General features: G+C 37.9%; 1 long non-coding RNA gene and 1 pseudogene across 2 annotated transcripts in view; one reads left to right on the forward strand and one right to left on the reverse strand.

Moving 5' to 3' along the window:
• The window catches only part of LOC126713098 (uncharacterized), a 28414-nt gene that overhangs the window by 895 nt on the left and 10343 nt on the right, over positions 1 to 17176 (forward strand). For both annotated transcript variants that reach the window (XR_007651267.1, XR_007651268.1), the window contains exon 2: positions 3167 to 3260. This is a non-coding gene — a long non-coding RNA (uncharacterized LOC126713098). The remainder of the gene's footprint in view (positions 1 to 3166; positions 3261 to 17176) is intronic.
• Positions 1123 to 4413, reverse strand: LOC126713097 (UDP-glycosyltransferase 87A1-like; annotated as a pseudogene).

A 17176-nucleotide genomic window follows, 5' to 3' on the forward strand; every position in this document is an offset into this window, starting at 1 on the left:
GATAAAAGTAGTAACCGGGTTTTTATTGGGTTATTATTTGTTGGGTTTTAAATTTTAATAGAAAAAAAAAAATTATTGTCAGAAACTTCGGCTTGCACAATCTTTGATTCTTTTTATTTGGGTAAAAAAGCACACACATATAAATCACAGTCGGTCGCTATAATGAGACCACTTTCAAATAGTATGCAGTAATGTATGGCTGCCCACATTTTGTTTCCTTTTCTTTCTTTCTTTTTCAATTATTGACTCACGATTTTATATCTTAATAACTCTTCTCTGATCCCGAGCGACCCTCTTTGCTTTTGCTTCACTCTTGCTTTGGTTCAAAAAAGTAACTGAAACCAAACTCTTATGTGTTTTGCTGCTAATAATATCATCACCCACCGTCAAAAATAAATAGATTGGAAGAAGGGAGATAAATATGGAGCGGAGAAATCGAAGAAGGGAGGAAATATAGAAATATCGGGTTTGGGATCCGAAATGTAACACGAAACAAAAAGGGAAAGTATCGGACAAGTAGCTAGCTCCGGTTTTACGTTAAGAATTGAAAGAGAGAAGAGAGACCAGTTGGGGTTTGGGTATTTATATAGACACTGACCCTTCACGGTATTTATATATAACTTGAAATGCTATTATCTAAGCCACAACAAGAAAATTTTATGCTGGATGCATTAGTCTTCAACCTAATAACAGAAAGGTAGCAACATTGCTGGCAATAAGAAAGGCAATGCTTCAAACCAAGAAGACTATTTATAAGAGACAAATCTTCTTAATGTCTTCCAAGGAAACAGAAACTTTTGTTGTAAATAGAGAATACATGGTTATGGCTGGGTGCTGTTGTTAGAGACAATTATCGAATCCTGCTGTGGTGGTTGTTTCTACTCTCCTTTAGCAATGCTATGGGCACTGAATTGGGGCTGAGATCTGGGATTTGGTAGGTTGATTGTGGAAGGGACAGCTTCTTGATCCTACAGATTTCTTGATTGGCCTGTTTTAATTCTTATGGTATAGTTGTGGATGATATCAAGGAGTGCAGTAGGGGCTTTAGAAGTATTTCTTTTACTGAAGTTAGTTAAATCTTGTAATAAAGCTGCAATAGAATGTTGGCTGCTGTATCTTTAGGTATGGGGGGTTCTAATGCCCACCCATTATCCAAACCATTGTAAACACTGATATTAACCATTAAGCAATAAACAAATATTTGTTGTTTTATTTAAAAAAAAAAAAAAAAAAACACTAGCACATCTACATGAGGAAACTGCTCAATGGTTGTGGCTTTGCGAAATGCCTTCTAAAAATGCAGCAAGGTTTTTATAAGATGATCCACCTTCTAAAATAGCTTGGCGACAAATATCTTTTAGTCCTCTTGCTCTTTCTCTAATTCCTTACCCTCTCCACTTTCCACATTCATAAACCTTTGCCCAAGCTCTGATATTTCTTCTTTGGTCACGGACATTTCACTTCCCACTGTTGATCTCTTTATCCTCCACCAAATCTTCCAGTCTTCTACAATTTGCCTACTAATTGGTACTTGGTCCATAAACAACGGGAAAGTAAGCATTGGCACGCCTGTGAAAATTGCTTCTAGAGTGGAATTCCACCCACAATGTGTCCAGAAACCTCCTACAGAAGAATGGCACAACACCTTCAGTTGGTCACACCATGGCACTACCAATCCCAAATCACCACAACTCTCTTTCAACCGAGAAGCTTCTCCACGAGCCACCCACAAGAATCTAACACCACTATTACGCAGCCCAGTAGCAATTTCAACCATTTGGGTGCCTGAAACTGAAAGGAAACTTCCCAATGAGATGTACAAGACAGAACCCACGGGGGGAATCTAGCCATTGGAGATAGTTGGGGATGTTGTGAGTTCTTGTAATAGAGGAATTATGTTCAAGTTCTAAGTAAGGTATGGCAGGGCCAATAGGGTAGACAGGGAATGGAAATATTGCATTTAAATTGTCAGAGGCTTGGGGTTCAAGCTCGTAGACAGAAGTGAGTAGAAGATATTGTGCTTTCGGCACCCTTGAAATGCATTCCATTGCAAGCTGCAGTACTTGAGGGTCGGTTTCATGAATGATTGTTTGAAGGTCAGCTACTTGTGTTGAAGAAAGTCCGGGGATTTGGTCCACATGCTGCTCTCCAAGTTCTATACACACAAAAGAGTCAGACATCCAAGTCAGATATCAATGTTTTGCAGTAATATCAAGTCTAAACTAGAAAGAAATGAACCAGATGGCTCTTTAAGTGGATCAACACGTCCTAGCCAACCCTGTTAATGCCTTTGAGAACTAAAATCTACTTATATTCTCTAGGTTGTACTAGTTAAACCAACTGACCAAAAATGCATTGAATTCATTACAAAAAAGGCTACACTGACCACCTATTAGTTCCTTCCATTTAAGTATGTTACGACCAATATATAGGGTGGCCAAAATAAAATCTTGCAATATAGCTATATTTATTTTCCAACAAATTTATATTTTTTATATGCCATGAAAATCTAAAATAAAATTTATACTCCTTGCTTACTGCTTTAGACGTTAAACCAATAATGTCTATTATGTTGTGTGAAGTCACAATTGTCATGATGTCTAATTACAATCACACCAGCTAGGAAAGCAATCCAAAGCTATTGAACTAGACTAGCAATTACAAAATTCTAACAGCTGCTGCACTGCAATCAACAGCTAGCTAGATGCTGTCTTGCTATGCTGCACTGCCTTGTTTTGATGTTGTTAGTCTAGGGGTGGAGCCAGGGGTGGTCGAAAGGGTACTTGCCCCCCCCTGGCCTCACCCAAAAAATCTATTAATATTTCTTCTATTATATTATATAATACAATAAATGCATTTAAAAATTATATGAATAAATAGTTAATAAATAGGATGGTTTTTTAAACCAAAACCAAAACCCTCATGATATAACATTTTTTATAATTACGATTTCAAAATGATTTTTTATGTAAATAAACCCCTAATAGATAAATAATATAATGAATATGTTATTTTATTTTGAATTTTCTTGCATTCAAATATTGCTTAATATACACATGAATGAATTGTTATTTTGCAAATTGATCTCAAATACTACATATATATATATATGTATGTATGTATGTATGTGTGACGTCAAATGTAATTTTTGCCCCTCTCAAGTCAGATTCTGGCTCTGCCACTTGTTGCTGCAGTACAACATGCAGTAGCATAAGAGTTGCTGGATTACTGTTGAACCATGATGCTGCTGCTGCTGCCAGGTTCTTAATTCTTATCATCACATTTGATCTCAGCTTTTGATTTTTATTTCAAAATCGTTGTTAGAAATGATTCACTTTAATTTTTATTTTATTTTATAAACGTTCTAAACAAATTCTTATCATAGATTGAAAATTCTAATTATTAAGGATGAAAAATATTTGTCTATGTCATAGGTTCTATCTTATCAAAATGACTTAAAGTTGCAAATCTATAAGCATAATTGTAGCAATAAAAATAGGCGCGGTAGATTTTATAAATTTTGTTTATTCCATCCACATTTTTCATTTATCAAAAAGCTAAACAACAAATTTCACAATATGTTGAGTTGGCAGAATATAATTGGTGGTAACATCATTTTCATTTAGACATCTATTATCATAATTTTATGACACCAATTACAGACGGGTGAAATTTGTTATCAAAATTTTTGTTTAGTTGGACTCTCTCTTTTATCAAATTTGTAATATATCATTTTTTTTCTAATAAAACAAGCTTGACTAGACACAGTTGAGAAGTGAGGTCTAAAGTAAAAGAAAAACTGTGTAACTAAAACACATGAATCATGAATGTAATAGTAACACTTACCAAGAGAATTAACCGCCAAGTGTCGGTTCCGTACGAAAAGATCCCAATGATGCAACATTGAGAAAAAAACAGCAGGCATGGTCGAAACCGAGGCCACTGGAATATTCCTTCTATTGCCCACGCTTATCGTCCACGGTAACTCAACATCACCTAACATAGCTTCAACTGGGTGCTCAAGCTGATCAAGAAGTTCCTTAAAGGGAGCTTCCATCTTGGTCATCACAGCTTCGTAGAAGCCAGTGAAGTCAGCAGATCTCAAACTTTCTGGGGGGACAACGTTAGGGATGGAGGCAAAGCGGATGTTGTTGGGTTTGGGTTCGGAACCGATGTAGCCGAGCCACTCCTCAGTGACAACAAAGGTAATGAGAAGATGGTGTTTTTCTGAGGATAGTAACTTGCAGAGGTTCATCATCGGGTTTATGTGGCCTCGGCCTGGGTATGGCATGGCTACCACGTGGCAGACGGTTGGTAGTTCAATGCCGGAAAACTCCATCTTTAACTGAGAACCGATCACTGATGAATTTAGTAGAAGGATGTCAATAAGTTTTGTGAGAAATTGCTACTTTATATAAACTATTTTTTTTTTGGATAGGTCTTTATATAAACTATTTGATAATATATATAAGATAGCAATCTATTTATTTATTTATATTGTTATTTTTAATTGCACAAAGTTTGATTACAAATTTGATTGTAGAATAAGGCTACACATATTTTGAAAATCCAACTATTAAATTTCATATTTTTTATGCTTTTAATACGCCTCAAATTTTGTGTTAATCAAACTGTTAGAAATACAGAATAATTGTATTGTATTTCATAAATAAAAGAATATACATCACTGCCTTTATATAGGAGGCATATGTGTGCAGTACAAGTAGAATGTAGTACAAGTACAAGTGTGCTATACAAGTAACCTAATTGGGCCTAAAGCCTATAACATAATATACATTAACAGCCCCCCTCAAACTCAAGGTGGACGTGAGACCAACTTGAGGTTGTCAACCAAATCACGAGTGCGTCCCTTAGGAAGTGACTTGGTGAAGATATCTACAAGTTGATCTTTGGAGGAGACGGAGAAAAGCTTAAGAGCACCATGGACAAGATGATAACGGATAAAATGACAATCAATCTCAATGTGTTTAGTCCGTTCATGAAAGACATCATTATGAGCAATATGAATGGCACTCTGGTTGTCACAATAAAGGGGAGTAGCAGAGGAGGTGGACACACCCAAATCCTTAAGGAGCCATCGTAACCAAAGGAGCTCAGATGTGGTATCAGCAAGAGCACGATACTCTGCTTCAGTACTGGAGCGGGCCACAAAAGTTTGTTTCTTACTTCGCCAAGAAATCAAAGAAGAACCAAGGAGAAAACAGTAACCTGTAGTAGACCTGCGATCAGTAGGATCTCCTGCCCAATCAGCATCAGAGAATGCACGGAGTACAAGAGGAGACTGAGCTGAGTAGAAAAGGCCATGAAAGAGGGTGCCCTTCAAGTATCGAAGAATGCGCAGAACAGCAGCATAGTGAGTTGATCGTGGAGCAGACAGATACTGGCTCACCTGATGAACAGCATAGGAGATGTCTGGATGAGTAACTGTGAGATAAACTAGGCTGCCAACCAATCGTCTGTAAAGAGAGGGATTAGACAATGGTTTCCCCCCTGAGGGAGTCAGATGCGCATTAAGCTCAACTAGAGTGTCAATAGTCTTGCTATCAGTGAGTCCAGCTCGAGACAAGAGTTCAGAAGCATATTTAGCTTGAGTAAGATAAAGTCCATCAGTAGAATGAGTGATTTCAAGACCCAAGAAGTAGCTGAGATGTCCAAGATTTTTCATCTCAAATTGCTGACTGAGAAAATTCTTAAGTTCTTGAATGCCACTGAGGTCATCACCAGTTATGATCATATCATCCACATATAGGAGAAGTAAAATAGTGCCTTTGTCAGTGCGACGAAGAAATAAGGCAGAATCATAATGACTGGCCATGTAACCCAAATGAGAGATGGTGGAGCTGAATTTGGCAAATCAAGCTCGTGGAGCTTGTTTAAGGCCATAAAGTGCACGTCGAAGGTAACAAACCTTATTTGAGTCAACAGAGAGACCAGGAGGAGGTTGCATATAAACTTCTTCATGTAAATCCCCATTAAGGAATGCATTTTTGACATCCATCTGAAAAAGATCCCATTTACGGGCAGCAGCAACAGCTAAGAGGGCACGGACAGATGAGATACGAGCAACCGGAGCAAAGGTCTCTTCATAATCAATCCCATACTCCTGTGTAAAACCTTTTGCAACAAGACGAGCTTTGTAGCGCTCAATGGACCCATCAGAGCGAGTCTTAATCTTGTAGATCCACTTACAACCAACCACAGATTTCCCGGGAGGGAGTGTCACCAAATCCCAAGTATGGTTCTTAGATAATGTATCAAGTTCCTCTTTCATTGCAATCTGCCATAAAGGGTCAGTGGAAGCCTCACGATAGGTGTGAGGCTCATGTAATGTAGCAAGAGCAGTGTAATAATGATAGTCAAGTAAATGTGTAGGAATAGATCTTACTCGAGTTGAGTGACGAGGTGGAATGTCTTGTGCAAGATCTTCAGGCGGAGCAGGAGCAGGGGACCCAAGCTCAGGGTTGGGGTTGGGTAGCTCGTCTTCAACCTGTTCATCTTCCACCTGTTCATTAAAGAGTGAACTAGGAAAGGGATCAGTGATATCTGGTGGTTGGACAGAGAAGTCTACAAGAGAATCAGGAGCAACTACAGGAGGATCAGGAGCAGCTACAGAAGGAATATGTGCCTCATCTGGAAAAAGATCTAAAACAGAGGAGGAAGATAGGGAGGCACGAAAGTGAGAGAGCTCGACAAAGAGGTGATGTTCCCAAAAGACAACATTGCGGGAAACACGAAGACGATGAGAGACAGGGTCATAACACCGATACCCCTTTTGAGTTTCGCCATAGCCAAGAAAACAACAAAGCCTTGACCGAGGCTCAAGTTTGTTATGCTCATGTGGCTGAAGAAGAACGAAACAAGTAGAACCAAAGGAGCGAAGGTGGTGATAGTCTGGAGATGACCCAAAAAGGCGCTCATATGGAGTTTGATTTTGGATAACCGGACTCGGAATGCGATTAATAGTATGAACAGCATGAAGAGCAGCTTCGCCCCAAAAAGGAGCAGGAACTTTGGCAGAGAGAAGAAGAGCACGAACAGTGTCAAGAATATGACGAAGTTTCCGTTCGGCTCTACCATTTTGCTGAGAGGTACCTGGACAAGTTAGTTGATGAACAATGCCATAGGAATGCAAAACAGCTTGGAAAGCATATTGAGTATATTCAAGAGCATTATCAGATCGAAAAATTTTGATGCGTTTGGAAAATTGAGTTTCAACCATTTTTGCAAAATTAGAATATACTTGCAATAATTCAGAACGATGTTTCATATTAAAAATCCAGCTATAGCGAGAGTAATCATCAACAAAGACAACAAAATATCAAGACCCACCAATACTAGAGACAGAAGAAGGGCCCCAAACATCAGAATGAATAAGGTCAAAGATATCAGTGGATATTGATTCACTAGTATTGAAGGGCAAAGCTGGTTGTTTTCCTAATTGGCACGAAACACAATCAAAATTTTTTGTAGACACTGAACCTAACAAACCTCTAGAAGCTAATTGTTGTACCCGAGAGGAGGATGCATGACCAAGTCGAGCATGCCAAAGTGCAAGGGAAGGAATTGAAGAAGCTGTAGCAACTGCAGCAACAGAAACAGGAGCAACAAGTGGAAGACGAAGGTTGTCCACGGGAAACATACGCCCAACTCTAGGACCAGTCCCAAGCTCCTGTCCCGTCCTCGGATCCTGCACAATACACCCAGAATAATCAAAGATAATGCGATAACCCAACTCAGCTAATTGTCAAACAGAAAATAAATTATAAGAAAGGTCAGGAATATTAAAGACTCCAGGAACCGAGAGATTGGAGGTCACAACGGAACCTATATTATGACCAGACATTGTGGAACCATTTCCTGTGCGAATATTAAGAGGGTGCGGTGCAGGTTTAAGGTCAGAAAATAAGGACGAGTGAGGTGTCATGTGATTGCAACAAGCAGAATCCATAAGCCAAGAGGTAGGAGACATACCAGATAAAGCTGAGAGAGAAGAGGAATAAGATGCATTACCAACCGTACGAATGACATTGGCGATGATATTTATAAGGTCATCTCTGGAAATGGTGAAAGTGGATCCAGAAGACTGAGACTTTGCAGAGACGGGAGCCATAGGTTGGACACTCTCAGTGTTAGCAACAATAGCAGCAGAAATGGAAACAGCTGATTTGTTGCGTTGATAGCAAGTCTCAATATTATGGCCAAAACGTTTGCAAAAATTGCAAAAACGTTTGTTGGATTGTCGGCGACGATTGTTGCAAGAGGTAGAAGACTTGTCCTTATTCTTCATTTTGAAGCAAAATATGCAAAAATGAAATCTACGCGAAAAACTGGGTAAGGAGGACCCGGACTGCAAAAAGTCAACTCTGGTCAAAAGGCAACGGTCAACCTGGTCAAAGTCAACGGTCAACCTGGCGAAAGTCAACGGTCAATGGTCGGCAGATGACGTCACAGGATGACGTGGCGATGACGTCAGCAGATCAGTGGATGCTGACGCAGCTAGGGCTGACGTGGCACAGGTGATGACGTCAGCGGACAGATCCGGTGCGTGGAAGCGCGTGACAGAGACAGGTCGCGCGTGGAGGCGCGTGGCTGCGCGTGGAGGCGCGTGGCTGTGACGCCGAGAATTCTGGCGGCGCGTGGGGGCGCGTGGGAGGTCCGATGAAGACGAAATTTCACAGAACGGCAGATCGGAGAGACTACTTTCCAATGATGCTGTCTGTGGTCTGATCGGCGAAGCGGAAGCAGTGGTGGCGGCAAGGCAGTGGTCTTTGATGTATTGGAGTCGCGGTGAAGGCAGCGGTGCTGCTCACAAAAACGGCTACAGAGGACACCCAAGAAGACAAGACTGCTTAAGAGCGGCACACCAAAGGATCAGAGCAGTGGCTTTGATACCATGTTAGAAATACAGAATAATTGTATTGTATTTCATAAATAAAAGAATATACATCACTGCCTTTATATAGGAGGCATATGTGTGCAGTACAAGTAGAATGTAGTACAAGTACAAGTGTGCTATACAAGTAACCTAATTGGGCCTAAAGCCCATAACATAATATACATTAACACAAACCATTAAATTTCATATTTTTTTTATGCTTTTAACATGCGTCAAATTTTGTATTAAATAGATGTTATTTATTATAACATAAACTTATTTTTTATGCATAATTTTAAACTACAAAAACTTGCAATTTAAAAAATTGATTGATAAAGTAATTATTGATTTTTAATTTTCTATAAATTTTGCAAGTATGGAGGACATAAGAAGAAAATGTAATCCAATGATAGATTTGTCAAAATTCACACTAATAAAAAGGTATTGAGTGAATTGGTTCTAGCCAAACTTTGTCATTTTTTTTTAGGAGAGTCATTTTTAATTTATTAATAGTAATTTTAAATCTCATCTTCAGTTTGAGATTATATATTATCATGGGTTCCAGTTAGCTAAACTATTTAAATTTCTGATGATTGAATAAGAGATCGAGAGTTCAACTCCCCGCTTATACCAAAAATTGATTAGTGTCCTTCTGGTTTGATGATAAAAGAGTTATCATCGAGAGCAGACATCATAGGTTGAAATTCTATAATAATAAAAAATAGTTGAAATTATATATTATTTTTGGACTCAGAAAATACTATTTTTGTCTTAATTCTTTGATATTATTAAGTTGGAAATATTGATGTAAAACAAACGGCACATGCTTTCTTGAAGCAATAGAACTCATTGAGGTCACGACGTTAGAATTGCATGAAATTTGGAGGGTTAAAGAGAAATAATCTTCTAATCAAGACTTGAGATTGTGCCTCGAGGTTTGCCCTAATTTTGGCAAATTACTCCATTAAGGCCCCACAAACATGGATTTTTCATTTTTAGTAATATTTCTTTTCCTTAATAACTTTTAGTTTAAAATTCAGAATAAGGTCCTAGTGTTAGAGAGGGGTGGTGGTAGTGGTGGGGATGGTGTTGGGTTGATGATGCTAACGCCGGTGGTGGTAGTGGTGGGGACGGGCTGAGGTTTTTATTTTATTTTAAGTAATTGAAATTAGGAAAGGTATAATGGTAGGAGATAATTAAATAAGTGGACATAGAATATGTTTTTATTGGTGAAGTATAGAGTGGAGTAGAAAAAATAGAACATAAAATTTGGACTCCATGCTTTTGTGGGAGGATGAAACGAATCGAAATCTTCTATATCATTTTCTCTATACTACTTTATGTACCACCAATAAAATTCTTCCATGTGTTCGTTAATTCCTAAATTTATGTTTTGAATTTCTCTTGCCTAAAATAAAAGATATAAAAAAAAAAAAATAAACAAAAAACGCTTCTGTCGTTGTCAAGATTTGATTCTTTCAGATTGATTGGTCACATTGTTGGGTCAATTTTGGTTTTGGGGTTCATAGGGATAATGGTTTTTGTTTGCTTAAGAGGAAGATGCAATGGGTAGATGAAGGGGTTTTGCAAGGTAATGGATAGAGGTGTGCATTGGGAACATTCAACAAAGATATAAGCCTTCAGGAATAGTTTGTGGTGGTAGTCTTAGTTGGTGCTAGGGAGGAGGTTGATGGCCAGAGGAGGAGGTTGATGGTGGTGGGGAAAAGAAGGTTTTATTTATTTATTTTTATCTTTTATTTTAGGTAAAAGAAATTAAAAGTATAAATTTAGGGATTAATGGACACATGGCAAAATTTTATCAGTGGTATATAGAGTGGTGTAGAGAAAATGGTACAGAAGATTTTGATTCAAAAGCATGGCATATTTTTAAGTATATTCCTATAATATTTTCTAATTTAATAAACGCAACTGAAAGAAACATTTAACAAAATTAAAAGGGTAAAGAAGCCTTGGCATTATTTTATCTATTCAATTTTTTAATATTATTTGTAGTTTGAGCACTTTTTTTTATTTATTTTTTTATTTAAAGAGAAATGCTAGACGTACTACCAATTTCTTACATGACCCAAACTGCCACATCAGCTGTTGTTAGAGATAATTACCCTGCTGTGGTGTTGGTTTTCTACTCTCTTTTTTGCAATGCTATGGGCACTGAATTGGGCTGAGATTTAGGATTTGGTAAGTTGATTGTGGAAGGTAAGGATAGCTCCTTGATCCAACACACACACACACATATACACACACACACATATATATATATATATATATATATCTTGATTGATTTTTTTTTTTTTAATATACGAAACTAGATACATAGTAGAAAGAAAAGGAAGTACAACAGAGAACAATCAAGACCAAATATTAGTCCTAAGCTAGATACATTCTACTAAGATGAGCTTTTGCACCGTGGGAGGGGAGACCCCTATCTAGCTTTATGATGCTTCATTCCTCCTGGCAAGTTAGGCAAGCTCATGAGCTACCCTATTGTATTCTCGTTTCAAATGCTTAATTTCCTACATGCTGAAGAACTCAAGGATTTGACTAATACCACTATACAAATGGCCTAGACTACCATTAGTTTCACCATCAGCTATACTCTGCACAATTGATAAAGCATTCGACTCAATGATCACTTGTGATAGCTCCATTTCTCGGGTAAGAAGGATGCCACATTCAATTGCTAGCATTTCCACTTCAGAAGCTGTGATTGGCCAGATAGGTACTTTGAATAAGCTGCCACCACCAAACCATGAAGTCTTTTATGATTACTCCCACACTTTATTGGGTTAAAATGAATTGACCCATTGCAAATTAATTAATTACACATGTTAATTAATTAGTCAAATTACATGCAATAGCATGGTAGTACAAACAAATCACCAACTAAACTAAATTCAATGGAAAATAAATTTGACATGGTGATTTGTTTATGAATGGGTAAAACCTCCAAGGCAAAACCCCACCAGTGAATTTAAGGTCATCACTTCCGAGAATCCATTATTATCAGTCACAAGCTGTTACAAGTATAAGGAATCTTACCAAACCCTTTGGCCTATCCTGAAATACCAACCTACAGTTGAACCCTTACCCCAATACCCAATTGGACTTGTATTGTAGCGGCAATCTCTCCGTTCAATGCATGAATCCCAGTACATGACTAACCAACGATGCACGAATCCTAATACGTGACTAACTCCACCAACTTGATGAAGATTGTTGGCAACAAAGTTCTTTAGTTCATCAACAATGAAGATTAGGAAGCTCCTTAGTCACAAAACCCTTGGCGTAAAGACGTAGTAACTTCTACAGGAAGAATGATGAACTAGAGCAATTTCTGCTTCCGGTCACATAATGCATGTATTGTCCTTTTGTATTACTTTGTGACGACCCTTAAAATAATCCTTATATATGTCTAGAGTTGTGAGAAAAGAAACCCTACACAAATACATAGGAATATGTGTGTAATCAGATTTGGAAAATCTAATTTTGTAATTCTCGACAAATACAGCTTGTGTCGAGCTTCAACATTGAATCTCGATAGAAGTCTTTCTGTTGAGATTGCTATCGAGTTTTAAAGAATAGAACTTTCTTTACTTGTTTCTTGGTCAGACTTGCATGGCTTTAATACTAAACTTGAATACTTATTTCTTGAAGTACTAAACTTATCCTAGATTTACCCAAATACAAGTAAAGTGCGTTTTGTCAAAGGATTAGCCAATTACATAAAAATGTCCCTAACAATCTTCACATTTGGCAATCCGTGACAAAACCACAACAAACAAATGAATCATGAGAGAAGTTTTAAATCACTAAACTCATAACCACTTGTTGAATTACAAAATAAATCTAACCTTAACATAAACTCTTGAAAAACTTTGAAAGAAGAGTGTTCATGGCATGGTAAACTTTCACAACCGGTCTTTCTGAAACACTTAAACAAAAACTCATCAAGGCATCATGTGTGAAACAGAAATAAAGATTGCATACATAAAAAAATATGTATATAAAGAAAGAAAAGAAAAAACACATGTAGAGGTAGGTGAAGAAAAAAACATACATCATCATATATATGAAAATAAAGTACAATGTATGTCAATAAATGGTCACAAGACCAGTCTACAAGAAGCTAATGTAAAGGGAGAAATAAGAAAATACATGTAAACCTCACTATATCCCTTAAAAAGATATACACACTCCCTCTATAAAAAATGTCCTATACTAACTCTTCCCCTAAATACCAGACTACTTTCAAAACCAAAATTACTCCCTATTTTTGTCACGAATGACAAAGGGCAAGTCACTGAGAGGTCGTCATCTCGTCATCATTGGAAGAGCTAGCATCATCTTCATCATCATCAGTATCATCATCCTCATCAACCGAGGCCTCTGGAGAAGGAGCAAAGCCAGCCATGCGAGCCTGTCTGTGAGTAATGCGATCGACTCAGGTGTTCATCTGACACATCTCATCTGTGAGATAGTCGAGACGAGCATCCATCCTTTGAAGCTATGCCATGATAGCATTAAGAGTCACACTAGCTACCGAGGAAGAAGGAGTAGAGGTGGAAGGAGTCGAAGAAGAAGGCAGAACAATAGAAGTTGCAGGATCATCCGTCTCCACTCGTGGCTGTTTTGGTCAAAGTTGGGCCTCGCTCCGCCGAACAGAACTGGCGCTGATGGCACCCATGATGGTGAAAAGAGGAAATAGAGGAATAGGAATGGAGAAATGCCGAATGATCCGCATGATAGCCAAAGGAAAGATGAGCTTATCACCGGTAGCAGTATTTTGATACACATCTATAGTAGATGTGATGAAGTGAGAGGGAAAGTCAATAGAAAGATCCTCCATCAAGGAAAGAAGAAAATGAGCATGAGGCTCAGTGGTGGAGTTATAGTGAGACCATGGAGTGAGAGTGAAGGTCATCACGATGTAAAAAATTTTGGACCTTTTGCAAAGCTCGAGCAAGGGGTGTTTAGAAAACCACCCTAAAAAGAAGGTTTCTCACAAAAGTGAGAGATAAGCTCGTCTCTAGACACAGTCCTGAGACGCTCACAACCAGGGTAGTTAGGATGCGCTACCTTGGGAACATGTAGTACCTCGGATATAAGATCCGGAGTAACTAAGATACGTATACCTCTGAATGTCGTAGCAAACTGAGGCACAGAGGTATCAATGGCGTGCATGTTGGAGTAAAACTCTTGAATGAATACAATTGGACACCTCTCGGGCTTCCTACAGAAGGGCTCCTATCCTCGAGTCCGAATGACTTAGGGTAGAGCAGTGTCGGAGAAATCCGACAGGATGACTTGGCGTTTCAGATGAACACCACAGTCCTGAAAGTTCTCAGAGAAGTCCGTCTTGGCCTTCACATCATGGAACCAAATATGAGATGGAATATGAGGATCAGAAGAGGATGACCTGGAACCACGAAGAGGATTTCGAGTTGGAGTGGATTTGCGTTGTTTGGGTGCATAGCGCAGTCTATCTGAGAGAGAGAGAGAGAGAGCAGAACACATCACAAACCAGAAAAGGAAAGAAAAGATATAACGTATGCATGAAAAATGCATGAACATGTGACGTGCAAAGTTTAAAAGCATCATGGGTAAAAATCCAATCCAAACCTACCAGCACTCAAACAACAATAATCAATCACACATCTAAAATGCATGAAATATTGTTATAATGCAATGAGTATGCAATGCATGAGCATACATTACCAAATCAACACAAGCCAACCCAAAAATTTTCAAAAACCCAAAACCTAGGTCTAAAATGCATGAATGCATGAAAAAGAAGGGATTTAGAAAACTTACCAAGAGATTTAAGCTTGATCTAGGCCAAAAAAGGAGTGGGTAGAGTGATTTAAGTGAGAGGAGAGTGTTTGGGGCAAGAGAGAAGTGTTTTCTGTCGAGAGAGAAAGAGAAAAGTGAATATGAAATCGCGCCTCAGCTTTAAATATAAATTGTAGTTCGATGGATTGATGTAACTATCGAGATATGTTGAGCACTAAATCTCGATAGAAATGAATCTGTTGAGGTGCTGTCGAGGATCTGTTGACGGCAAAACTCACCTTGATGGATTAAGAATCTATTCAGCAGATAGAATGATCAGAAATATGGCTCGATGGATCGAAGAAGCTGTCGAGAATCTATCGAGAAGAAACCCAGAAATCTTGATGGATCGAGAATTTGTTGAGGCTGAATAAAGAAAGCTCGATAGAAAAGAATCTGTTAGGGATCTGTCGAGGAGTTGTCGAGCTTGAAGAAAAGGAGTTTTTCAAGGAAGGAAAAACACATAGATATGAATGCAACAAACAAGCAACTCAAACAACGATCCAATCAACATGTTAAGCTCTCAAAACATCTCTCAACATATACGCAAAGCATACATAGATCCAAAACACACACACACACATAAAACAAGTCTAACCAATTTTATATTTCAAAAATAATTTAGGACAATTTAGTGAGCATATATTAACACATGTATTCCTTGTGATGGTCAAATCATATTGTACCTGCACATGTATCAAAAGTAGCAAAGAGTATGCATGTTGTGTGTGAAAGCATAGCAAGAGTGCATAAGTGTCTCATATTATGAAGATTTGAGACTTGAGAGAATCAAATACACTCACACACAACCATAACTGCTTGATGGAGACTATCACTTTCGAGGTACATCCTATAAATCCCACATCTCTTAGAAACACGCTTGCAACTATTTTTAAAAACATTTTGTTTCTTTTTGCTTTTGTATTCTTTGCATATTTTCTTTTTGAACATATCATGCATGGACATATAAGAGAGAGAAGAAATACCCAATTATATAAGTCAAAACATCACAATTTTGTTATGCTGAAGCACGCAGATGTTATTCATGATTGGCGGGCTTTAGTGGTGAGATGATTATTTATGTCTTTCTCTTAGGATTTTCTAGTCAGTTCCGTCAAAAAGAGTGATATGAGTGTTAAGTATAAAATATTATTTAATCATACTCATCACAAACACGAGCCACAAAGTTCACTTGCTTAGTTGTGCATTAAGATTCTCATCTAAGGTACAAGAGGTACAAAGTTTATAAAACTTTGTTTCAATGTCCATCGAAGGTACACAAGTACCAATATACACAAACATACATTGTTTTTGTATTTTTCCGATTTTTCAAATTTTTATTTTTATATTTATGAAAAAAAAAAAACTCAAAAGCAACCAAACAAAAATATAAAGAAACACACAAAGCATAAAGCTAGATTGACTCAAAAGCTAGAAAGAAAACAAACAAGTAATGCAAAACATAAAAGGAGAGAGAGAAAAAGTGATTGAATCACTTTAAGCCTTTTTCCTTCCACACCTTGGAAGAACCTTTCCTTTGTGTGAACCTTTGATCCTGAGGAGAGGGGGAATAATTGAAATCGTTTAAGTTCAAAAGGAATATGAGGGCTTTGAGAAGATCTCCCAAAGGAACCAGAGAAGATGGAAACTGATTCTAGTTTCCTGACGAGAGCATACGATTGCTTTGTTGAGTGGCTAACCACTTATAGCAGTTTGGACGTGTATGCCCTAAAGCTCCGTAGTGATGACAGAAATGCGGTTTCTTTTGTTGAGACTTTTTGTTGTTTTCCTTCTTAGTCCTAGGGTTTCTAGTCTATTTCTTTTCAACCTTAGGGGGTGCTTCTAGAATAGATTTGCTTTTATCTATGTTCTCACTAGCTGTTTCAGTTTTAGATTCATTATTCTTAGAATTAACATTATTAGCAGGTGAGACAAACATAGTTGTTCTAGAGGAGGCAATATTAGGAGAAGAGAAATCATACCCCAAATCGATTTTATTAGAAGTAGCTTTTTGAAAACTTTGCATCTCATTGAGTTTTGCACTGGAAGTCCTCTCCAATTGAGCTCTGACCTGGAACAACTTTGCCTCAAGTTTCTTTGTCCTTTCAACAAGAAAGTTGTTCTCGAATTGTAAAGCCCTAATGGTTTGATTGGCTTCATCAACCTTGGTAGAAAGCTCCTCTCGATCTAGCTCCACATTGCTCAGTTTCTTGGTGGCCAGCCTATATAGTTTCTCATGCTTTTCAGAAACCTTGTACAACTTAGCATAGGTTGTATGAATGTCATCTTGATTGTCCATTTTCTCAAATTTAGATTCCATCACATCCTCTTCTTCATCCACTACTTCTACAATCCCCTCAGTAGGATCCACTCTGGCAGTGAAAGCACTTAAGATTTCCTCGTCATCACTGTTATCTAACTCAATCTCAG

This window comes from Quercus robur, chromosome 2, assembly GCF_932294415.1.
Source record: "Quercus robur chromosome 2, dhQueRobu3.1, whole genome shotgun sequence".
Lineage (NCBI taxonomy): Eukaryota > Viridiplantae > Streptophyta > Magnoliopsida > Fagales > Fagaceae > Quercus > Quercus robur.